Here is a 23,595-nt window from a genome sequence, read left to right on the forward strand (position 1 = left end):
CCCTGGTGCTTGAAGGCTCCTTGTGAACACACAGCAACATTCTGCTATCCTCACAAACCTCCTCTCAGGCCGAGGGCCAGAAGCCATTTGTGCAACTGCACAAAGCTAATTATTCTCCCTGCAGATGGTGAACCCCACTAATCCTCTTGGGCTCCTTATAATCCAGCTCTCTTGGAAGCTGCTGAGGTGGTGAGTCCTCCATGTGAGAGGGCCGGTGGCTGGGCAGAGAGTTCTGGAAGCCACCGAAGACCGTCCAGAGGCATGTCCAGAGAGCCCATCAAAAAACCAGTGGGGAGGTCAGCATCTGCCTCAGCCTGACCTTGATTAGCCGTTCCCCGGGCTCAGAAAGCCAAGCCATGCCCAAGTGCTCCCTGGAGGACGGTGAGTGGGTGCCCACCTGTGAGGTGAGCCACTGCGAGGTTGGTGGGTAGGAAGACTGACTCTGGGAAGTCCTAGAAAATGGGGAGGCTTTTCTGCTGCAGATGCTGATGGCGACACAAGGCCCCACTGCCTCCCCTCTGCCTGCTGAGCTGGGAGCTGATCATGTTGAAACACGGTGCTGTTACAGCAGCTGAGTTTCAGGTTCCTGCCAGTTGATTTATGGGTGTCAGTGCTGCAGCCTGTCCGGTCCTCCCACCTGGACCTGCAGGGGGAATGATGCAGTCGCTGGAGCCAGCGAGAGGAAAATTCCTTCCCAGGACACTAGGGTCCCACAGTGGAAGGAGGGGGTATCAGCTGGCCCTGCAGGAGTGAGGATGTCCAGGTGGGGCTGGTACCCAGAAATGGGGCCAGTTTGCTTCTCAGAAGATGTAGACCCCACACAGAACCCGGGTGAATAGAGAGTGTCGAAAAAGGGCCTGGGGGAACTGGGGCTCAGTAGTAGAGGGCTTGCCTTGCATACACAATGCCCTAAGCTGGCAAAAAAAGAAAGGAGGAAAAGGGCTTCAAGGACTCTGGGTATGACCTTATGGAATCTTCTAGACTAGCCTCAGGGTTTGAATCTTTTGTTCATTCCTAAAGAAGTAACCAATATGCAAAGAGATTAGGTACTAGAAGGACCCCAGAGTCAGACTGAGGATTCTTCACAACCAAGGACTCCTGGAGAGGGTGGGGATAGTGCCACTCCCCTGGGCCAGGTTCAGTGACGGGGAAGCCAAGGGTGGGGCAGTAGGTGCTGTGAAGGTCACAAGGCCAGTGAGCGAGGGTTCATGCTGAGTCTGGGTTCCTCAGACCAGCTCCAGCATGGTCATCACTGTTTCTGAACCTGAGCTTCAACTTTCTCATGGGGGCCACACCCTGTATCCCTCTCACTGAGCACTGAAAGCTCTCTCCACGGAGGAAGGGGAAACCCCCACCCTTCATAACTGCTACGTAGTGATGAGAGAAAGGTGAGAGGCATAAGCCACTGCCTCATCATGACACAACTACGGCTGAACCCCTGAGGAAGGTTGCAACTCAACCCTTAGGAAGGTGTATGCTCACAAATGCATGCAGACAGAAAGTGGGGACTCTACCCCCACTTCTCGAGGGAGTGTGATTGGATCTGTATTTACCCTCTTAGAGAAGAGACTTCTAAAAATCCTCTTACAAATCAGAATGACCTCAGACAGGCCTGCTAGCTTTCTTAACCCAGGAGACAAGAGCTATCTGTCATTCTCAGCACCTCAGTGTACTGGGGTGTGTGTGTGTGTGTGTGTGTGTGTGTGTGTGTGTGTGTGTGTGTGCGAGTGTGCGTGTGTGCGTGTGTGCGTGTGCGTGTGTTTGAGACAGACAGAGGGAGGGAGGGAGGGAGAGAAAGGTTTGCATGTGGGCGTATATCCAGGCAATCATGTAAGCATGGGTATGACATGTTCGTGCATGTGATGGAGTGCTCATGTGTGTATATGTTTAATAGGAAAAGCTGATATGGCAGCGGACCTGTGGCCTATCAGTCACATGTGGGACCCTGCTTTGGCTGGCTGGGGAGTGCTCTGTTCTCTGGGCTTTGGTCTACGTGGTAAAGAATGAGGGGTAGCCTAAAGGAGGCCATGGTACCTTCAATCCCCATGACCCAGTCCTCAGAATCTTTCCCCAAAGAACCCACTTTCCAATCCTTTAATCATCATGGCTGCTTTCCTCTGAACTCCTTCCAGGAGACCTGTGTCACTCCATAAGTATGTCACATAAATTAGTCAGTAAATCAGTCTGTCAGCAGGAGTTCTTGAGCAAGCACCCTGCAGCCTGCAGGAGATCCTGGGCAGACACAGCTCAACCCCTCTGCAACCAAAAGGGCTTTCACCTGCCTCAGATCTGGGGTTCACTTGGTTAGGCATGGCCTGGGGCCTTGGGGACTCATGGAGACCATATGCATCCTTTTTATTTTTTTAATGTCACCATTCCCAAAAGATAAGGGCCTTCACCCAGCGTCTCTGAAAACATCACATGTAGACATTAGCTGGGCACCAGCTGCGTTCAGAGCTTGGCTAGGCTGTGAGGCAGGGACAGTGAGTGGGAAGTCCCTGGCCACCAGAGCGAGAGACAGGTGAGTCAAGAGGTAAGCAGAAGGCTGCAGAAGCAATAAGGCCAAAGAGCCCTGGTCAGGGGCCAGCCACAGCTGCAGACTGGATGTCGGCATTGCTATGTGGGCTTCTCTGTGGAGCCTGATTTCCTGATACACTCTGATGAATATGAGGTGAGGTTGCTCAAAGAACTCAGAACCCAGAGGAGAGCAAATTAGTATTTTACTCAACAGCTGCAGGGGCCTTGACTGAGCCCTTTCATCTTTCAGAGGCTTAAATTCCCTAAGGCCCTAGGAACTGAGGGTTCCAGTAGGAAGCTAAGATAAGATCACTTACCTGGGTGTCTGGCACAGGGTAGGTGACTGTAGACATCTCCCCCCCCCCCCACTTACCCCAACCCCTATCTTTCATGCTGACACTGTGACCCAGTTTCTGGGTGCTCTATGGCTCTGATGGGTGTGATCGATACTGACTACCACCACACTGTGAGCTGGGGGGATGCTATGTTCTGTGACTGAGAGTCATGGTCTAAATTGGCAATGCCCCCCACAGGCTCATGACTGAACCCTTGCTCTCTAGTTTGTGCAAATGTTTTGAAGGTCATGGCACCTTTAGGAGGAAGGATCTAGCTGACGGAAGTAGGTCACTAGGGATGAACCTTTTAAAGGTTATAGTGTGGCCCACCTTTGGTGACTTCTTGGCTTCCAGGGCAACTGCAATGTGTACTTTCTGTCTTCTAGCACATACCCATACCACCATGGACAGGTCTGCTCCTAGGGCCACCACGCCTTCTTCACCACAGCCCCCATGAACATAAACAAGTCTCTCAGAAATACGAGACAAAGACATCTTTCCTCCTTTCAGTCCCTTCTGTCAGATGTTTGTGTTGCAATAATGCACAAGCAATGATGTGAGTCACCCACGTGGCCCCCACAGGACTGTCCTTACTTTTAGATCAAAGACACTTCCTTTAGTCTGAGAAGCAGTCTCATTTAGCATGGGTCCCTGCTTCGGGACCAAACAGTCTGGGCTGCTCAGCGTGACTGCCGGCTGCCTTCTTTTCCTTTGTGGCTGGACACACTCTTTGTTTTCTTTGCCATCTGTCTGCAGCCCTGGGAAGTACTCAGTCTTGCTCGTGGTCTGCGGCTCACCTGGTGAGGAAATTCTAGTTAGGAGAAAACAGTTGGGTGCAAAGCCACGCTTCTCAAATTCAAGTTTACACTGTTATCCACTGGAGGTTGGGGTCGAAGGCACCTCACCGGGCTCTACGCACTGCCCTCACTCTAAAGCAGGGGTTCTCTGTCTCAGAGTCGCAACTGAAGATCTGTATGTATTAAAGGGCGACAGTGCTAGGAAGGTTGAGAACTTCTGACCTAGAGCTTCTGATCCAGGAAGTCTGGGCTATATGCTAATTTGTGCCTTTGAGAAGCCTGTCACCAAGGAAGAGGTACTGAGGCTGAGAAGTCTGAGGACTGATCTGGGTGTATTGATATTTAGCCAAGCGAGCTGAGTCTCCCTCACATCCACACCTTCGTCCTTCAGACTAGACGGTTCTCTCCAAGGAATAACTACGCACATTCTCAAAGCACCCTGTGACCTATGAAATGTCAAATAACCATCTTGACATGTCAAATTAGCTGGCTTGGCACCTCCTTCAGCTTCACCTTACTTATAAAGTGAGGATACTGGGTTATTTTTATAAAGATTAAGCCAAGTGTTCTACAGAAAAGCCCATTGTGAAACACAAAGAGCTACCAAGTCCTGTTCCTTGGCTTCCCTAATCCTCCATTTCCTCACCTTATTGTGACAGGATGCCTGATGGGGCATCCCACGTGCCAGCTTCAGTCATAACACAGCTAGTCACCGTGGATGTGGGCAGGGTAAAACGATGTTGCACCTTCTGTGGATGCTCATGGTCATGTTGACCTTCAGGTCCAAGCTGCATTTGGGGCCACAGTTACCAGTTAAGGTGCTCCTGGATACAAGATAAAGGGTTCTGTGATAAAAGTGGATTTAAGAAAATGAGACTTTTTGGCTCATCTAACAGAAATTCCGTAGGTATGGTTGACTAACTCACTTGATGATAACGACTCTAAAGTCCTGACTTCCTCCTCATGGTTACATTGTGGTTGCAGCTGCACCAAGCATCATCTGCACACAGGACAGCATCCAAAGGCAAGATGAGATGAGTGGCCTATCAACATGCCTTTAATGGATGAAAAAGCTTTCTTAGATTTTTCTCATTTGGCTAGGGTTCTGTCACATGCCCTGAAATATGGGGAATGGAATAACACAGTGGCTTGGGCTATTCTATACTCAGCCCCTGGGTGGGAAGAGACCCATGAGCCACAGGACACTCCAAGACAAGGTGGTGCAGGAATGACTGAGGGGAGGTGATCACCTGTCCACCCACCCTCCAGTCCCCCTCAGCATTTACCTGAAGGTGGATCATTTCATGTATCTCAAGCTCTTCTTGGCTCAGGAGGCACAGCCCGAGAAGGACTTAGCATGCTCTTACAAGCCTCTTTTCATGAGTATGTTGAGATCCCTGGCCAGCATCTCAGTAGGCAGTCTTGCTGGAGGGGCAGGCCTGATCCCTGTGGGTCAGAACAAGACACAGCCCACTGAACTTACTGGCTATGGTGAAGTCCTGGACCAGGGAAAACACAGGAGGACTGCTGGGATCCCACGGTGCGTCCTATTTCTTCTTAGATCCAGCACTTTCTGGGTAGCTATAGTTGACTTTCCAAGTGGGCTAGGTTGGCTGTTCAGCCCCTGGGTCTTCCTGTCTCTACATCCCCAGGGCTGGGATTATAAGTACACATTACAATAATCAGTCTTCTACATTTTGATTTATTTTTATATATTTTTTAAACAAAGGTTCTAGGAATGTAATTCATGTCATGCTTACAAGGCAAGGACTTTACCCACTAAGCCATCTTCCCAGCCCCAAATGGGCTGTATATAGATGGTAGTTTGAGAAGGCCAGGCATGTCGATGATCTGATTTTGTTTTGCTTCCGTCAGAGCCTTGTGACTCCACAGAGAATGAATCAGAGGAATGAGTCCTAAGGAAGAGAATGAACCAAGCCTTTCATCCCTGTCTCTGCACGGGCTCAGACAGCCCTGAGAGGAGACAGGGACAGGGATTAGAGGTGGCACATTTGCAAACCACACAGTTACCCAGAGTACAGCAAGAGCCACAGGCTCTCAGCTATACACAGGCAGGTTCTAGGACACCAATTGAGGAGGAGCTTAGAAGGACACAGCTTCTTGGCTGTCCTCACCATAAATCCCTGTAGAGGGAGGGCAAGGAGCAGGGAAGCAAAGGGAGGAGCCACAACCATCACGGCGAGTCCATGGACAGTGGAACAAATTGTTCAGGGCTTTCTGAAGGAAGCACCACTCCATTCTGCTGTTCTTTGCAGCTCCTGGGGACTGTCTACGCATGGGGACGGTCCATGGATGTTTACTGCCCTGCAAGGGGAGACCCAGGGTCAGGCTCCCTCTGTTGGAGTGACCTCCTAGTCTAAGGCTGTTCCTTGAGGAGATTGCGGAGGTTTGAATAAGCATGGCTCCCATGAACAAGAATGGGCTCATATATTTGAAGGCTTAGCCTTAGGGAGTGACACTATTTGAGAAGGATTAGGAGGTGGGACCTTGTTGGAGAAAGTGTGTCACCGGGTTTGGGGGGGGGGGCGGGTGTTCAGCTTTAAGATTTCAAAAGCTCATGAAGACCCACTCCCTCTTCTTTTTCGGCTTATGGATCAGGATGTAGAACTTTGAGCTACTTCTTCAGCACCATACCCTCCTGTCACTATGCTCTCTACCATGCTAATGGAGGCTTCTAGAACTGTTATCAATCCCCCAATTAGATGTTTTATTTTGTAAGAGTTGCTTTGCTCGTGGTGTGTCTTCACAGCAATAGAATGTTAACTAAGACAAAGGTGGAGGACCTACCCAATGGCTCCCAGAAGGCTCTGTGCACCACTCACTACCTTCTGGTTGGTTACACTCTCTGAGCAAGCAGGACTATTCCTGTACCATACAGAAGCCACTCGTCTAAGTCCCTAGGGCCAGAAATGGACAAGCCAGCTTAGACAAACCCTATTTGACTATGAGTCCAGGTGCCATCCTCATGGACTTCAGATGTGGCAAGGGGGCCAGTCTTAGGAGTGTGGAATCCAAAGGTCAATGGGATATTCCTTAAGAAAGGCAGAAATCCATCTAATGGGTGCTGTGATATCCCTTGATAGTCAATCTCAGCTGTCACAGTTTTCTGTAGTTACATGTCCCATGGACAGGTCTGTGCCTTCAAATGGCAGGGCTGTTTGAATGTGGAGAACAACTTAGCAAATGAGCTGCCAGCTATGTGCTCCAGAGACTGACTGTAGCTGTAGGAAAGTGGTGCACTCCAATGACATTACAGGCCTCCATGATGGTTTCCTTAAGCCTGACTGATCCAGCTCCTCACTGGAGATTCTTTGGAGAGAACCAAAAGACTAGACTGTGGCCCAAGGTCCCTGAGGCCTCACCATCTGGGGAGATTAGAATGAAAGAATATTGTCAATGGTCTATGTCTGGATCCAGGGTCTCCAGGTTCTCAGCATCTTCTATATGGAACTGAAGAAGCACATAGAAATATCATAGTAGCAAGCAGTTTTATTCCAAGCCAAAAGGTAAGTACAGGTTAGATATACTGCAAGAGAGCAGAGGGCTCAGAGCCAGCATGCAACTCAGGAGCCATGGTCATTGCCCAGGGCATCTTTGCATGGGTCCAAGAAGAGGAGTTAAGTTACTTGGGCAGAGTGTGGGTGACTTTATGTTTTGATTGACAAGCTTGGATTACGTAAGCCTTTATTTACTGTGCATATCCTTTCCCATAATGCATCTGATTTTAATCATATGCATGCCCCATCATGCATAGGCATAAGATGGTAAATAGGGGATTCTCCCTAAAAGTTCACTCAGAGAACAATCTGCCCTGCTGTGTGTGCGCCCAACACTAATCAACCTAGGGGGGATTGTCTCACTACCCCTGCTTTCAGAATGTGTCTGGCCACAAACGAGGAGTCACTAAAGGTTGTTGGCGGGATGGAAGCCAGAATGTCTTGACTGCTGTTGGAGAGGAGCATGTGTACAGTTTGATGTAGGTGGGGTCCTAAGCTGCTAAGTGTGTTGTTAACAAAGGGGCATGTGTTAAATAGCTCAAGCCAAATGGCCTCTCCGGTTGCTGAGCTCTCTGAAGGCTTCCCTGCCGCAGGACTCCCAAGTAAACATTGGTGATGGTTGCATGCTCCTTGGATGGAACTTGGGCCCATCAAGATAAAAGGGACAGGAAGAAGAGCACACTTCCCCCAAAGCAGAATTGGGATGTATGCTCTTAGGACCTGAAAAAATCTTTTCACATCCCAAGCCACTCCCTGGCGACATGCCCCCCTGATGACAGATGTTGGAAAGTTCTGTTCCCTTCTACCTCCCAATCTCGCTCCACCCACCTTTGGCCACTCTGCCAGCACTATACAGGCTGCACCCAGTTTTATGGCTTTGGCCTTATGAATCAGTTTCTCGTACATTCTGGTCGCTTCCATCCCCTGAATTTCCATGGATCTATCAACGCTTGATAGCTTGGATGGCTGGGATGGCTGAGCCTTGGATGGCTGACTATGCACCAGTTGCCTGCCCAGGTGAGGTGAGCTGGTGAAGCCCCAGGCAAGGAAGGGACATTTTTTTTTAGCTCCCACATCAGGTTTTTGGCTGCACTAGGACCTTGTCTTGGAGGCTTCTTTCATCATGCAAGCAGGCATGGCTTCATTCCAACTCTCCCAAGGATCTCTGGTACCCGGTGAAAGAAAAGGACAGGGCCATCTTCCTCCTTCTTTCTCTCATTCCTTCTCTTCTTTCTCTTTCATCTTTTCCTCTCTGCTTCCTCCTCTTTTTCTCCTCCTTCTCTTCTTCTCCTCTGCTCCCTTCTCTTCCTCTCACTTGTATTCCCCTCTTCTCCTCCTTTCATCTTCCTCCAGACCACAAGTGCTCTCTTCCTTCTGTGACTGGACTCAAATCTTCAGGTAAAGAAACCTGGCCATCCTGGGCAGCAGAAGGGAGGCCTGTGCCCCAGCATGGGTGTGCCCCAGCCTCAAAGAGGTGGAAATCAAAATTTATCCAAGCTCGTGTGATCCAGAGCCTTCATGCATCCAAGAAGAGACAAAAAAACCTCCCCTGCCCTTCTGACGAGCTGTTTTTATACTTTGAAATTTAGTAGTTTTGCCATGGTCTGCTCTGATTCCTGAAAGCCCCTGTTTGCTTTCTTCCTTTTGCTGGAAGCAGCTACTTCAGAGTTCCTGAACATCCAGAGAATTCTGTGCAACCGAAAGAGAGTTGGGCAGCTTAGTGGCACATCTCACTACCAAAGAGCCACTGCTTTACACGTGCAACTCAGTTATCTAAGCCGGGAAGACGATTTAGTACAGTGAGTGCTTGCCTTGCAAACAAGGATCTGAATTTGAGCCCCCAAACCCATGCTTAAAAAGAAAGGCAAGTGTGGTAGCACTTACTTGTAATGTCAGTGATGGGGAGGCAGAGACAGGAGGATCCCTGAGGCTCACTGACCAGCCAGTAGACTGATCTGAGTCCTGAGTCCCAGAGAGAGATTCTGTCTCAAAATTAAGGTGACAGAGTTCCTGGGGAACAACACGAGGTTATTCAATGGCCTTGGCATGCACACACATCACAAGTGCATACACACCCTTCTCATGTATACCTGCCCGAATACACAAATAATTAACTATTATTTACCAAAATACCACTAAAAGGCCCCTGTGAGATAATTCTGTAGAAAAGCAGCTAACATCTTCTTTGCTTATCTTTCCCTCCAAAGTCTTCTAAGAAGCTTCTGGAATTTTCTTCTTCTCCTAATCTTATCGGGTGTGGATACTACTCGGCCTTATTTTCCTCCTCTTCCGGCTTCCCAGGCAGCTTTGATCTGCTTGAGCTGTGGGCATCTATGCTGAACAAACACAGGCTTTCTTTGCCTTTTCAGTCCTCCAAGCTTAACTTTCAGTTACATCTCAATCAACCAACTCCTAAGCCCTCTGTGGGGGCTGGAGATGCTCAGGACCCGGTAAGAGGACTTGGACAGAGAGAAATAATTACTGATTAGGACCGGCTAATTCAAGGCTTGTCATGTAAAATCAACTCAGTGGTTGGGGGCAGCCCGTGACTGCTATGTTATCTCTAAGGCCATTGACATTGGAATTCCTTGTGTCTTTTATCTTGAAGACTGGATTCCCTTGTGGTTACAAAATGGTTGTTGGAGCTCCAGCCGTTACCTGTATTTTCCAGGTATCTGGAAGGAGCAAGGCACAGGAGGAGGAGGAGGAGGAGGAGGAGGAGGAGGAGGAGGAGGAGGAGGAGGAGGAGGAGGAGGAGGAGGAGGAGGAGAAATGGAAAGAAATGGTGAAATGTTTTATTAACTGAAAACACTTAATGGACTGGCATATATGGGATTTTGGTGAATTTGCAAGCCAGGACAGAATGGATAATTTTGATCTCTGTCATCTTTTGAGTTTTTGTTAAAACTGACTTTTAAAGAACCATGCCTTGTATTTTAGATAACTGCTGTTTTTTTATGCAGGTATAACACAAAACCCAGACGAACCGCTCATGGTTCTCACCCAGTTCTCCACCACAGACACACCTCAGCATGCTGCTTGCTGTATCACAACCAGGACACTACCTTGATTCAGTGAAGATAGGGACACTGACATCACCACATCACCCCAGGAAGCCTCTAGGTATCCTTCAGGGGACACACCAAACCCTCTCCCCTCCCTTTGAGGCTGCCTTATTTCCTGGCAACCACAGGAGTTGTCTTGTCTGTGAGCTTGCCACTTCCAGAGTCTGTGTCAGTGACATCAACCTGTGCTGTGTTCTTTTTCCTTGCTGGATTGTACTCTGCTGCATGGACCTCCTGTCCTTGCTTTCAGAGTCATTCTTTGAAGGACATCTGGCTGTTTCCAGGTGACATGGTGGTACAAGCCTATCAAACTAACTGTCAAAATGATCACTGAGTCTGAGCTTCATGGAAAATTCCAGGTCAGCCTGGGCTACAGAATGAGATCTTATCTCAAAAACAAACAAAAAATGCATTTATTTATTTGAGTATATGTTCGTATGTACAATGGGGGGGGGAGTACATGTCACATGGTGCACACGTGGAGGTCAGAAGACAGTTTCATGGAGTTGGCTCTCTCTATCCACCTTCACATGCATTCAATAGATCCAACTCTGACTGGCAGATGTTTGTGGCAAGTGCCTTTACCTGCTGAGTCAGCTCCTGGATCTCCTTCCAGTTTTTAAAAGGTGCTATGAATGTCTGTGGATTGGTTGTCGGGGGTGGGGGTGGGGAGTCAAAGTTTTACTTCTCTGGAATAAGCATCCAAGGAACAGTTATTAGTGTATGCTATCCCATGAAAAATTAAAGTATGTAAGACAATTAAATAACCTGTAAGGAATTATCATAGTCAAAAGCACAGCAAACATTGTGATGTCTCCCCGTACATTTTTTACCATGAATCTTCCCCCACACCCCTACTTTATGTGTATGAGGATCTTGCCTGAATGGTACACCATTTGCTTGCCTGGAACTCACAGAAGCCAAAACAGAGCACCAGATCTCCTGGATCTGTAGTTACAAATGTTTACCGGTCATCACTTGGGTGCTGGGATTCAGATCTAGATCCCTGGGAAGAGCAGCCAATGCCCTTAACGCTGAGCCATCTCCCCGGCCCTCAGTGTGTGCATCTTTGTTTGCCTGTCTTCTGCTAGAATGCTAATTTCTGTGGACAGCCTGCTATGCTGAACAACCCTTGACTCCTCAGTGGCTCACACAGGTCAATACCTCAATGATACAGAGTTGCTGCCCTTCCGGACAACTCTCAGGGGCAAGTTTCCCGCGGAAGGGCACTTGGGTCTAAATGACTTTAGCACAGTGGCTCTACTCTCCTAAGGAACGACACTTAAGGTTGTCCTCTGCCTCTGCATGTACATACAAACATGCAATGGTGCATAATTCACAGGCCCCTATCTCACCATATGGCCACATGTCCCTTAACTCTCCCTATAACAAGAGTGTGGAAGGAAGGATGAGTGTAGCCTGGCATTAAAAGGGCCACATCAGTGCATCTGATCCCACTCCTGTGGAAATGTGTCTTAGTATATAATTTGACAGTATAGTAATACTATACTGTGTTAATAGAGTCTCCCACTTCTCACAAATTCCTCCCAAATAGAATTATAGCATAATTCCGAATATGAGGGGAAGACTCTTAATATTTTGGAAGCTTCTGAGACCTCACTGTCAGAATAGCACCATGGCTATGATGAGAGGAGCCAAGGCCCTTTTGCATCCCATGCTCTGCTTCCTGGGCTGGTATATGGGGCCTCAAATCTTCTAGGCAGCTTCCAAACCTTCCTCCCTATTATGGTGTCCCTGTGAAGTAGATTCATTTTTGTGTGTGAATGCATGCACATCCATGCATGTGCCTCTGTATGCATACATATGTACACATTTGTGTGAAGACCAGAGGTCAACATGAGCTGCCTTTCCTCAGTTGCTCTGCACCTTTTGAAACAGAGTCTCTCACTGAACTCAGAGCTTGTCAATTCAGCCAAGCTGGCTGGCCAGAGAAGCCCAGGGATCCACCAGTCTCTGCCTTGCCAGTGCTGGGCTTATAGGCACTGGCCACTACTCCAGGTGTTCTCACACGGGACCCAGGGACTGAACTCAGATCTGTGTGCTCAGTCAGCAAGCACTTTACTGACTTAACAATCACCCCAGCTTCTTAGTTCTTATTTTATTAAGTATAATATCACAGAAAAGATTTAATAAGAATCCTGACCACAGGGAACACTGTGAAAAACACATATCAGGCAGCATCTGCTAACACCAGGCCCTAGAAAAAGAAGAGTGCCTCGTATGTATCCCTTGTACAATGAACTCTCCATTCCATTTAGAGTGCTCAACCCATTCCTCTTTCATATTTGTGGTGTGGGGACCTTGAAGTCTAGGTAAGTTTAGTCAAGATTTCCCTGAGGTCATGAAATAGAATCATGGTCAAATGCTCCAATAACACTCAATAATAATAATAATAATAATAATAATAATAATAATAAAGCATTATTTTACAAGAGGACAAGAGAAAGGTTGGAGAAGGTCAATACAGTCAGGCGAGATATGCATTTCTAGAATCCCTGCTCTACCCCGAACATCCTCTCTCTTCCTTGCTTTCCCTCTTCCTAGCCACTTCTAATTCTCTTCCTTGGATACAAGGACTTTCTCATGTGATAGTGTTGTAGTTATGAGGTCTAGGGTGTGTGGGAGCCCCAGAAGGAGCAACACAGCAGCTCTCAGGGGGTGAGGCAGGATCTCCAGTAACCTTAGAGAAAATGGGCTTAAGAATACCCTTCTGTTGGGAAACCCCTTGCTGGTGCTGAGCTCAGAGCCCAGTGAGTCCACTCTATCTCCATCTCCATCTCCATCTCCATCTCCATCTCCATCTCCATCTCCATCTCCATCTCTATCTATCTCTCTATATTTAGACAGACAGACAGACAGACTGACTGATAAAGAGACATAGTGTATGAGTGTTTTTTCCTGCATGTATGTCTGTGTACCACACATGTTGTGTCTAAGGAAACCAAGAAAGGAAGTCAGGAGGGGGAAGTCAAGAGAGGCCATCAGACTCCCTGGATCTAGCATTACAGGTGTGGGTGATAGGAACTTAACCCAGGTCCCCAAGAACAGCCAGTGCTCTTAATCTCTGAGCCATCTTTTCAGCCCCCAGCTCCTCACTTTAACTAGAAACTTTAATCTAATTTTATGAGAAAGGAAAACCAAGAAAGTAGGGGTCTGGGAAGATGGCTCAGTTGTCCAAGTGTTTGCTCTGTAAGCATCCAGAAGTTTGGATTCCTAGCAACCATAGAACAAAAACAAAATCAAAGATGATTGTGGCGAGGATGCAACTGTGATCCCAGCTCTGGGGAGAAGGAGACAGGGAGATCCTTGGGACTCCTGGACAGCAAGGCTAGCTGAGTCAGAGAACTCTACTTCAGTGAGAGACTCGCCCAGAACATAAGCCAGAAAGTAATCCAGGAAGACAACCTCTGCCATTGCTACCACTCATACATAGCTATAAGGGTAGAAACACACACACACACACACACACACACACACACACACACACACACACACACACACACACACACACGAAAGCCAAAGTAGTGAATTTTTGAAATTCTTTAAACTTTTTTTCTTGCATCAAAACTGAATCTCCTATTCCGGTCCCCAGCTGCCTAGGAAACTGTTTCCTAATGTTCCATCAGCAATGCTAACTCAACTGGCTCCAGAAAGTAATCCAGGAAGACAACCTCTGCCATTGCTACCACTCATACATAGCTATAAGGGTAGAAACACACACACACACACACACACACGAAAGCCAAAGTAGTGAATTTTTGAAATTCTTTAAACTTTTTTTCTTGCATCAAAACTGAATCTCCTATTCCGGTCCCCAGCTGCCTAGGAAACTGTTTCCTAATGTTCCATCAGCAATGCTAACTCAACTGGCTCCGGGCCTGGATGGGACTCACAAGTGCCTGTGAACACATGGCACGGAATTAATTGTGCCCTTGCTGGCATGGGTGGATGACCTCAGTTAATATCACACATTTGTACACGTCAGTGACGTGAACTGGACCCGCAGCTAACAACACACCCAGCCTGGCAACGTGTAAACAGCATGGGTATTTCCTATTGCTCTTTCATGCCCTGGCTTGAGACATGTTTCCTCCACCTGGGGCTGCCTCTGGGACCTCCTCGGTCCTGGGGCTGGTGCCATTGCCTGCTCTGGTGGCAAAGGGGATCCAGCTGGGGTCTGTCTGCAGGAGGAAGAGGCCATCTCAAGGCCCAGCTCCTTATCAAGAGGATGCAGTCATGAAAACCCCCCACCCTCGGAGTCCCTGCTTCCTTTTGGATCTCAGAGCATCTTTGATCTGGAGCCTAAGGCGGTTTTCCTCCCTCTCTTCCTACTTCCTCCCTCCCTTTCCACTCCTCCACCAATTTAGGGAAATCAACTCTGATGTAGGAGAAAAGTTGCTACAAGTAATAGCTACATTAACTCTTTCTTAGCAGTAAAGATCAACTGAACTGTAACTGACAAGGATGTAGAACCCATCTTCAGTGGATTATGTGACTGTAAAGGGGGGGCAACTTAAAAAAATATGTACTATATACATATACATGTATAAAGAGAAGGGAGAGAGAGGGAAGAGAGGAAGAGGGAGAGGAGGGAGAGGGAGAGGGAGAATGGAGAGGGAGGACAGGGAGAGGGAGAGGGGGAGAGGGATCATGTAATCCAGGGTATCCTTGAACTTGTGATCCTCCTGCCTCAGCCTTCTGAGTACTGGGATTACAGTCATGTGCCATCATACACTCAATTTATGTGCATGCTTGTGTGTGTGTATGGGTGTGCATGTATATGTGTGCTGATACTGAGTGTCCTAATTAAACCTGGAACTTGCTGATTCAGCAAGACTAGGTAGCCATGGATGCCCAGGGATCTGTTTGTCTCTGCCTCCCCAGAACTTTTTACATAATTGCTGGAGGTCTGAACTCAGGTCCTCATGTTTGTGTGGGAAGCACTGAGCCATCATCCCATCCAAGCCCCACACCCAGCTTTTATTATGGTATGTATTCTCCCATCTGAAAAACAGCTTGTCAAAAGGGCTTAAAGGAGCCAGTAGGGCTTATTAAAACCACACAGAAGACATCATGAACTTTATTGATCGGTTGGATTGCTGTCTATTAGTCAATATGTACATGCTGAAGGTAATCTGATTATTTAAACGAGAGTCTGGAGTAGGTGTGTTCTGCCACTCTGAGGCTGTGAGGCTGAGCCTGGAGGGCTGGTAGGTATAAGGATCTGCCAGAAGAGGAGGGCCTTGGAGACAACCAGGAAGGCTGGACTGCCCTTTACCAGACCAGGCCTGGCCTCTCTGCTCTCTAGCCTTCACATCATATTCCTCCAAGGACCCAATTTTGACAAGATGCTCTTGGGTCAGCCTGAAAATGGGCAATAATGCTTTGCATCCTATTAATAGCATTCCTTATAGGATACTTGGTGTCTCGGTCTGAAATTAGTGAGGTCCAAGGCTGGTCTGGCTTTAAGTGCTGTGTCAAGGGACTATGTGGATAGGTTGACTCTTGTCCAGCCAGCATCAGGCTGGCTCAAGGCTAAACTCATCCTATCTAAGAGCCCTTTCTATTGCTGGATTGCCTAAGGACAGCCTGCAGCTGGATCATCAGCTGTGGCTTTGGGAATGGGCTTGTTTATAACGCTGAGACAAAGGGAGGAAGCCCAGAGCTGTGGAAACAACAGGTTTTCCTGTGGCCTGGGGCCTTTCATCCAGGGGGCACTGTGAAGCAAGCTCCTTGAGCCACACACACACACACACACACACACACACACACACACACACACACACACACACAACCCGAGGCAGGACAGAGGGAAGTGGGGAAGAAAGAGGTGTGACTACTATGATTATGCAAGGAGGGTCCCACCACTCCCTCAGAGCCTGAAGGGCATGTGTCTGTGTGTCTGTCCATTTTATAGAGGAAATGTTCATGCCCAGAGAAGTGAATTCTTAGCCATGCTGAAGGGCAGTGCTGAGATGTTAAAGGGTCAGATTTAAATCTGATTCTCCTGTTCCTTCTCAAGTAGACACCTTCATGATGGAAAAGATGCAGGCTACCCATTCCAGATAGCCAAGACAGGTATCTTGGAGCACCCCAGGTCCTATCAGAGAGTCATAGCACCTTTGTGTCTCAGTAACTCATTGTTAAGAAGAGAAAACACAGGCCCAAGAAGGTGAGGCAACTTACACACATTCAGCGCTTTCTGGGTCTTGCTCAGGGCAAGTGGTCAAGAGAGAGCTTGTAGATAAATAGGGGGTGGGGGGGGGGGGGAAGAACAGGTTATCTGAGCCATCGCCCAGAGCTCCAGGTCTATCTGCCTCTTAGCTGAGATTAGTTAGGTTGGAGTCAGACCAATGCCCACAGCAGATTAGAACTGACTCCAACTGATGCCAACTGGTGCTACTTGGGATCCAGGTTGGCAACCTCCTGGATGGAGATGAAGCAAACAGAAAAAGGATCACCCCTTCCATATAGCTTTTACCCATCATGGTTGTGACATGACCAGGGATCTTCTGACTCTGTTATCTGCTGACTCCTGCTGGCGCTGCATCTGATGCCAAGTCTCTACTGCCCATGTTCTCAGGGTAACTGATGATTATTTCAATTTAATTCCAGACCCATAAGGAAGTTGCCTGCCTAGTGGAGAGAGGGCCTATGTCCTTCCCCATCCCCATAGGTACCCAACATTCTGATCCTCTGCTTCCTTGACCTCAACAGCACTGAGCCCAAGGGAAGGAAAGCAAAGGGGCAGGGAGGACTGAAGTCCCTGGTGTTGCTAAGAGCAAAGGTTTTCATTTCTCAAATCATGGCACCTGCAGCCCTGGGAATCAAGGAACCTCGCTTCCCTTGAGAAGTTCCTTGACCTTTCTGATGGTGTCCAGAATTTGGCATCCAAGCATGGTATTTTGGCCAGGTATGTTGGCTCATGCCTGTACTCCCAGCACCTGAAAGACAAGAGGATTAAGAGTTTGAAGCCAACCTGGAGTACATAGTGAGACTGGATCTCAAAGCCAAAACAAACAAAAAAAGGGCCACAGCAGTAGGAGGCATTAGGTATTGGTCTACAACCATGGGGTTGCAATGGTGAGCTGTTCAGAGCATTTATAAAACCAGAAAGTTTAGAAGCAGGGTACTCAGTGGGTGACTGGGAGAACAAGATAACATAGTTGGGTGAAGAAGACCAGAAATCAGCCTGGAGTGCCATGATTACGATTGGTATCAGGGTGCCCCTTAAGGCTTTATGTGCTAAAGTATAATCCCCCCCCCCCCCCGCTAAGGCATTAAGAGAGTAAAAACATCATTTGGCTGTGGTATATAAAGAAGGGACTTTGGGAGATGACTAGAAGGTAACCATACCAGGTAGAATCTACACGAACGAATCCTGGTGGCTTCATACCAAGAGGGGAAGAGACCAGGGGGACACACAGGCTCCCTGCTTCTCACTGTGTGTTGGAAACTTGGTCCCCAGTGAGATGACATTAATAGGTGGTAGGATACTTAATAGGCATGGCCTTGTCTAATTAAGTCACTGGAAGTATTGTCATTGGAACTGGTAAATGTACTTCTCATGGGATCTCTTGAGTTTCCTCAAGAGTACACTGTTATAAAAGAGTAAGGCTAGTCCTCTGTGAAAGCCTCTGGCTTCCACTCTCTTTCTCTTGAGCTCCCACCATGGTGCCAGTCCATCTGCTAGGAAAGGATGCAGCCAAGCATCAAAAGGCCCTCTCCTAAGGCTGGACTAATGGGGACAATTGATCTTGAACGTAAAGACTCCAAAATCATTGAGTTAAATAGACATTTTTTTTGTAAGTGTTCTGCTTTAGATATTTTGTTATAGCAACACAAACCATTGGGGGTTATTAAATGTCTATTTACTCCTATGCCCTTTGAGCTAGGGACATAAATTCTTTTGACCATCTCTAGCTCGTTTGCCCTCTTACTTCTGATAACAGTTAAACAATAGGAAGCACCAGGAGGGGATCAGAAAGAAAGGAGAGAGAGTCTTTGCTGCCCCATTTCAAGCTCAGCCACAGCCCTTGGCCTTGACTGCATTTGTCTCCTCAAGTTCCTTGGATTCTTTAACTCTGGGGTACCTGACCCAATGGTGCCATTTCCTCTCCTGCTAGACAACTATGCAGCCAAAGCTTCCCACTGGCAGTGTCTCCTAAGCACATCCCTATAGGACACAGATTGAACTCAGAGCATTGAGCACTCTGCCTGTGTCTCTTCCCTAAACAATCTTCAGATAGTTAACCTTTGATGCTGACTCTCCCTGTCAGGGTGAACTCTGAAGCTTTGGGGCACTCAACACTGAACTACCTTGCAGTAACCACCCCAGACCCAGCCCAAGAAGTGGCCAGGAGAAAGTGATCTGACTGATGGGCCTCTCACTTTCACAGACCTCAAATATTGTCAGAGTCATCTGGGCTCCTCACATTCACCCTAGGGGTTGGGCATCAGGTCAATTACAGACTGAAAACCTCAGGAACCCGGTACCCAATGACCATTTATCCTTCCGCTCATGCATTCACTCAACAGACATTTCCCAACCACCAGCAATGTGCTACACTGCACTATGTGCTGGGGACTCTTGAATCCCTCCTGACCTGGTAGGACAAATAAACCAGATATGCCCACAGCTATACAGGATGGACTGGCTGGGGGATGAGAGAGGCAGAAACAAGTCACTGTGGGAATCAGGAAGACACGGACATAGAGGTGGGACTGAGTGAGTTTTTTGCCTTGTATGTTATGTGGAAGTAGCTATATAAATCCATTAACTGTGCTGAATAGCTACTGACTAGTGTCTAACTAGAGGAGAATCAGTAACTGTCAGTGCACTGGCATGTGAGAGGTGCCTCCTACTGTACATTATCCCCTGGGAAACATTATGCCATCATCCTCATACTAGGGTAGGGTACAGCCTTGAAGGTTGGGCAATTGCCTAGCAAATGTCAGGTACAGAGACTATTTCTCCAGCCTCTTCTGTATCCATATAGGACAGAAAACTGCTTCCATATAGTTCCAGGTAAGAAGAGGCTGAAGAATAATGTTCTAATGTTCTAGATGAGATATCTCTATCCCCAATAAAGTGTCATATAGTGTTACCCACTTTAAGCTGACCCTAAGCAGGAATTGTGAATATTTCCCAGTGTCTGCTGCCCATGGAGGCTACAGGTTGCTTCGGGTCACTCAGTAGACGGACGATGGGACTCCGAAGACTTGACTCTCCCAGGCCTCGCCCTGGTCTCCTCCTGGGCTCTGCCCCACCTCTGTCTCTTTCCTTCCTCACCGGGACTTGGCCTCTAGTGGCCTCAAGGGCGACCTCGACCACGGTGAGAAGCATGATGACAAAATGACAAAAACATTCTTGAGGAAATGAGGCTCTCTGCTCGGAGGCCACAGCGGTGTCAGAGTCACTCACTCTGCTGCCATGGAACCGTTCCAAGTGCTCCGGGCTGGTCCCCCTTCCTGTTTGGACTTCAAATTATTGTCCCCAGGGTGCAGAAGCTTTTGGGGTCCATGGTCCTTGGTTTTTACACACCAGGATGGCTGCCCACACTGTGCAGAAGCAGGCTAGGGAAGAAGCCATGTTACCATCCGAGAGCTGCCTCTGGCCTAGCCTCTGCCACTTAAGACCAGGGCACAGGGGAAAACATGGCACTTTGCCAGGCCACTGGTTTCTTCTGTTTGAGGGGGTTTCCCAGCCTCCTGGCCTCATAGGAACAGGAGAACAGGCTGAAATAACATGCCTAAGTATGCACAGACCCACACCTGGGTCTTGTTCCCAGCCCCATTTTGCAACACCACACTTTGCTCCAAAATTGTCATGGTGCCCAGCTGTGGTTGGCTGCTTCTAGACAGCCCACCTCCCCCAGATCCTGCTATCACCACTGTCACATCAAACAAGCTCCTTTCAGTGAGGTGACTGCCAGCCTCAACTTTACCCTGATGCATAAATGCATACCTTCCAAAGCTCTGACAGGGGGCTGGCCCTCCTTTTAGAGCTTCAGATGTCCCTAGAGCGAATGTCATGATGGGGTAACATGTGATTGCTGCCCAGCTATGCCCAGTGGATGACCCCAGTGAGTTCCAGCTCTGTTTGAAAAGTACAGACTGAAAGCTTGTAGCATCCCAGTGCTTGGGCCTTACCCCAAACACAAAAGCCCAGTGTTTGCAGGTAGAGTCTAGCAGTCCACAGCTGCAACAGCCTTAGGGGCCTCCCTCATCAGCTGCATTGCGTCTCCCTCCAGAATCTTCCTGAGCCTGGGGTTCTTGAATTTCCCCTGCATAATAGCTGCAGCTACCTCCTAGTTGGTAACTAATGGCTTCTGCTACAGGCCTTACAGTCATGGTTCTTTTGCCCTGGTTGTTTTGATTGTTTTTGTCTAGTGTATATATGATTAGTTGTGTGTGTGTGTGTATATACATGCATGTGTGAATGTATGCTATGGCACATATGTGGAGGTCAGAGGACAACTTAAAAGAGTCAGCTCTCTGTATAATGTGAGGTCCCGGGATCAAACTCAGGTTATCAGGGTTAGGTGCACGACCCGCTGAGCCATTTCACTGGCCCATCTTGATTTTTGAGACAGGCTCTTTTATGAGTACCAAGGACTTAGCAAATTGGTATGCTGGCTGCCCACCAAGCCTCAGGAATTCTCCAGTTTCCTTGAGATAACGTGCCACCATACGTGACTTAGTACAGGTTCCGGAGATCAAACTCATGTCCTTATGATTGCATGGCAAAAACCTTGGCTGAGCCATCTTGCCCAGCCTCAGCTCACTCTCTTATGAAAGCTGTATTTGTATTTTCTGCATGACAGATACATATTCAACTCAATGATTTGGGACACATGACCAAGCCCTGTGGTACCATGACCCCAGTCAAGGGAACAGACATATTAGTGCTTCTCAGAACCTCCTGGGCTTCTTTCATAGCAGATGGTTGAGTGTTTTATAGTAGTAAGAATGCTGAACAGGAGACTCAGCTCTGCCAATAGGTCCTTCTCCACCCAGGTGCCTGCTGACCATAGTCCCTGAGACATGACGGCCATGAGATCTCTAATCCCTGTCACTTTCTGTAAAAGGCCCGTATCAGTCTGGGCATGCTGACTTTTGCTGTCTTGTTCCATATTTTCTCTTGTGGGTAGTGTGTGTCTGACTTTTCAGACCTCCTTGTGTGTTGTTTGCCTGAGGTGGCTGTCTCCTCCCTACTGGCTTTCCCTGCCCTGTAGGTTTCTGAGAGTGACTGGGAGATGCTATAGCCTAGAACATCACCTAGAGATGATTCTCTGTCCTGGGATTGTTCTCTGGCCATTTCTTCCTATCCTGTAGGCTAGAGAGGTTTCAACACCAGGTCCATAGCCTGTTTCTGGACTTCTGCGTGTGCTAAGTCATAGGTGGGGTGGGGTCTCTGTTGTTGATTCCTGGCACAGCTGCCCAGGCTCAACAAAGCTTCAATGTTCAATACTCTTTTCCTGAGGCTTTTTTTTGGGGGGGGGGTTGAGACAGGGTTTCTCAGTATAGCCCTGGCTGTCCTGGAACTCACTTTGTTGACCAGGCTGGCCTCGAACTCAGAAATCCGCCTGCCTCTGCCTCCCGAGTGCTGGGATTAAAGGCGTGAGCCACCACGCCTGGCTTTTCCTGAGTTTTGATGACTGCTCCAAAGTCCTGTCAAGCTCTGTGTGTGCACACTAGAGTGTTCATGTATGTGTGTGTGTGCGTTCATTACACACTTCTGTGTGCATGTAGTGTCTTTGTGAGCCTGTGTATGTCTGTGGAGACTAATGGACAACCTCAAGAGCCTGTCTTCATTTCTCACTCATCTGTCTTTGGTTTTTGAGATGGTATCTCTCACTTGCCTGGAACTCACCAAGTAGACTAGGTTGGTCAGCAAGCCCCCTGTCTCTCGCGACTCTACCTCTCCAGAGCTTGGATTATAAGTGAACACCATTATATGTTTTATGCACTATGCCAGGCTGCTCCCCACTTCTCTCTTCTTTTGCACAGGTTCTGGGAATTGCATAGGTTCATGCTTACAAGGCAAGTACTTACCTACACCGTCTTCCTGTTGCCCTGGCTGTTACTAATGCTCAGTCCTGCCCCTTACCTCAGGGCTAACTGCCTGTCCCTAAATCCACCCATTCCATCCTCCCTAACTTCCCCCTATTCTTTACTATTAATGTTTACATCTTGATGCCCTTGTAACTATTCACTGGCCCCATAGGTCTGTGCACATCTCGACCTTCCATGGCTCCCTCAGCCCTGGCAGCCACAAGATATCTTCTATCGCTGTTCACACACACAGTGGGCCACAGTCAGGTGCCATCTCTACTCTCCATGCTTTCTCTGCTGGTTGCACCCGCTCTCTCAGCCCTCCCCACTGTATGGATCCCTCCCCCTCTCTCAGCCCTCCCCACTGTATGGATCCCTCCCCCTCTCTCAGCCCTCCCCACTGTATGGATCCCTCCCCCTCTCTCAGCCCTCCCCACTGTATGGATCCCTTGGCATTACTTACTCCACTCACATTTGTCAGGCACCTCGGTATGCCAAGTTCAGGGCACACACACACACACACACACACACACACACACACACACAGAGTCTAGCTTCCTGCCTTTGAAGAGCCCAGGCCAGACTATGCATCTCACTGTCTTTTAAACCCCCTAAGTAGATGCCAGGCCTGTGGCCGGCTTCCCCTACAGATAAGCTGTCTAGAGAATATTGGCAAGTCTGGCGGGGTGGAGGGCAGGAAGATGTTCCGACACTGGTCTTTGTTTTGCTTTTCGGCAGTTTCCAGGGATTCTCCTTCCTGTGCCAGTATCAGGCCTTTTCCTGTCCAAGGCATCTTTTCCTTGGTTGTCCTAGATGTGATCTTCCCTTCTCAACAGTTGGGAACCTCTTCCTAGTAACTGCAGATGAAATCATATACCATCGGGTCACCCTGAGCTTTCTCTAGTGTTCCCTCTGCTCTCTGCTCCCCTCTTCCTAATTTGGACCCTGGATCTTTGGAGGGATCTGTAGGATGAGAGGTCCAGAATGCTGGACTTATCTGCAGTATGTATAGGAAAGAAAGGGCGTTCTGTGTTTTTACAGCTTCCCACATCCTTGTGACAGAAGTCGAGAATGCAATCCAGGACCACTGTCTTTGTTATTTCTCAAGACTCACTCAGGGACACTGTGTGCAGGCCTTTCCCAGATGATCCCTGGATAACTCCAGCGTTCTTTAGCTCAGCACCCACCTTGCAGTGGTTGAGGTCATAGAACCATGGAGGAGCCAAGCAGCCGCTAGCCAGCTCCAGGCAGAGCCAAGCTGAATCAGGAAGCAGTAGGTCCCTCA

General features: G+C 48.3%; 1 protein-coding gene across 1 annotated transcript in view; it reads left to right on the plus strand.

The window, feature by feature from the left end:
• The first annotated feature begins 183 nt into the window (after window positions 1–183).
• Rp1l1 (retinitis pigmentosa 1 homolog like 1) overlaps window positions 184–23,595 on the plus strand; it is a 41,076-nt gene continuing 17,664 nt past the window's right edge. The window contains exon 1 of the mRNA NM_146246.3: window positions 184–381. The gene's annotated coding sequence lies outside the window, so the exon portion shown is untranslated. The remainder of the gene's footprint in view (window positions 382–23,595) is intronic.

Source organism: Mus musculus, chromosome 14, assembly GCF_000001635.26.
Source record: "Mus musculus strain C57BL/6J chromosome 14, GRCm38.p6 C57BL/6J".
NCBI lineage: Eukaryota > Metazoa > Chordata > Mammalia > Rodentia > Muridae > Mus > Mus musculus.